The sequence below is a fragment of the Engraulis encrasicolus genome, chromosome 14 (genome assembly GCF_034702125.1).
Source record: "Engraulis encrasicolus isolate BLACKSEA-1 chromosome 14, IST_EnEncr_1.0, whole genome shotgun sequence".
NCBI lineage: Eukaryota > Metazoa > Chordata > Actinopteri > Clupeiformes > Engraulidae > Engraulis > Engraulis encrasicolus.
The window spans coordinates 49,637,533-49,640,032 of NC_085870.1; the positions used below are offsets into that span (position 1 = coordinate 49,637,533).

The 2,500-nt window shown below is 40.3% G+C and overlaps 1 protein-coding gene across 1 annotated transcript in view; it reads left to right on the forward strand.

The window, feature by feature from the left end:
* tfeb (transcription factor EB) overlaps window positions 1-2,500 on the forward strand; it is an 89,554-nt gene that overhangs the window by 69,946 nt on the left and 17,108 nt on the right. The gene's annotated exons all lie outside the window — the stretch shown is intronic.

The following is a 2,500-nucleotide window of genomic DNA, read 5'->3' on the forward strand; positions in this document are numbered from 1 at the left end:
TGAAAAAATTTTTTTGATTTTTGATGATTGTTGATGTATTATTATTATTTATTATTATATCACTCCATGGCTGAGGTGCCATTGAGCAAGGCACCTATCCTCACATTGCTCCAGGGACTGTAACCACCAATACCCTGTACTTCAAATAACTGTAAGTTGCTTTGGATTGAAAAAAAGCGTCAGCTAAGAGTAATGTAAAGTAATGTAATGATATGGTACGTACTATAAAAGTGGCCTGTTCCTCATTTTCCTCATAGACATTACAAATACTTCAACAAAAACATTGCTGGAATGTGTGTGAATGGCAAATGGTAAGTTACAAAGGCCTTACAAAGGCAAAGTGCAGTAACTACACATTTTGGCAAAATTGAGTTTAGACTGAAAATGGACTTCATTACATCTTCTTCATCTTGTGTCAATGCCTTATGGTGCAAAGGTGTCCCGTTTTAGTCAAGTCAAGTTGGTTTTATTGTCAATTTCTTTACATGCACTGGTCATACAAAGAATTTGAAATTACGTTTCTTGCTTTCCCATGCAGACATAGACTAATCTAGGTAAGGACGTAGACAGTATAGACATAGACAATACTCATACATGAACATTAGACAGTATGGACATAAACAGTGCTCATACAGACATTTAAAGTGCAAGACTGGACAACAGAAGACTTGTAGAGAACATACATTAAGAGGAGGTATTTTGTTGTGCTTTTCTAAAAGTCCTTTGTAGCGTTCTGACATAGTAATTTGTAATAGTTTTAGAGATATTGCTGTTAAATTTGCAGTAACTATAATATTCAATCTAATATCAAGTCATTGAGGGCATTCTTCTCAATTTCAATGTTCGCATAGTTAGGCTACTGCCATTTGCCTTTGTAGGGCAGCTTTATATAGCGCCTCTCAAATCCTTCGAGCACTCAAAGTGTTTTACATTGTATGTCTCACATGTCACGCAGGGTACCACCCTGCCACCAGGAGCGATTTGGGGTTACATTTCTTCTCAAGGCCACATGGAGGGGGTCAGGTAGAGCGGGGTTTGAACATGCGACCTTCTGGTTGCTGAACAGGCTCCTCTTACCACCTGAGCCACCAGCTCCCCATATGAGTGCTCACTTATATGGCCCATATTATAAAAGTGGCCTGTGTCATATATAAGCTTTTATACAACCTGTATACATTTTTATATATCTTTATATTTCTTATATAAGATTTTATTACATCATATTGCATTTGTCAGACATTACATTACATTGCATTTGGCAGACGCTTTTTAACCAAATCGACTTACAATCGAGGACAATAGCCCAGGGTTAAGTGGAGTACACACACATACACACGATGATTTTGTATAGGCCTACGTTACATTGACATTTTTCATGTGGGTGTGCATGTGAGTACATGTGTTTGTGAGGATATTTTTGTTTGTTTGTGTGTGCGTGCGTGCATGTGTACGTGTGGGTGTGTAAGGATGCATGTGAGTTTGAGCCAGTGTGTGTGTGCTGCCCTCTACCAGTCCAGGGTGTAACTAAAACTGTGTCCCTCTCATGGACCCTTAAATGTGTGTATGTGTATGTGTGTGCGTGCGTGTGTGTGTTTGTGCGTGCATGTGTGTGTATGCGTGCGCGTGTGCTTGTGTGTGTGCATGCGTGCGTGTGCGTATGTGTGCGCGTGTTTGCGTGTGTGTGCATGTGCGTGTGTGCGTGCGTGCATGTGCGTGTGTGTGTGTATGTATGTGTGTGTGTGCGTGTGTGTGTTTATGTGTTTGTGTGTGTGTGCGTGCTGCCCTCTCACGGCTCCTAAATGGCCAATTAAAAGCATGCTGTGGTAATTAAGAGTTAAACAGTGATGAGCCAGAGAGATGCCCCTTGGAACATCGCAGACTTTGGTCCGCACACGCACACACACACACACACACGCACACACACACACATGCAAAAACACACTCGCACACAAAAACACTCTGCCAAAGTAGCTGTGTTTGTGTGTGCGAGGGAGGCTCTTAACCAACCAGTGGAGAAGTAACCAGCCAGTAAGACAAGTCATCAATCAATGCAAGTAAAAAACAAGCCATAGTTTTCTTCCAATACAAGTCACTTCAGTGAGTAAGTGGTCTACAGTTATTACAAAGTGATTTACCTGATTCTGCGCTGCTTGTATCAAATTTGAGGGTTTTCTTTTTAGATTTTTCATTTTTGTCAGTAACAATCTCTATCCATCCAGTTTCCTTCCAACACAGGTCACTTATATGAGCAAAAGGTAGACCTGTATACTTGTCTTACAATCATCTGACTTGTATTAAATTTGTGGTGGGTCCTTGTTAGGTTTTTAGTTTTTTTTTTCAGTAACAACACAGTCTATCCATCTCATTAGGTACAATGGCATTACTGGTGTAACAGCTATGTAACATCATGTGCTAGTGTTGCACTTACACCATGAATTTATACTTCTACTTTTACTTTGGCCACCTCTGAGTACAATTTATACGGTTCAGTATTAGTGTG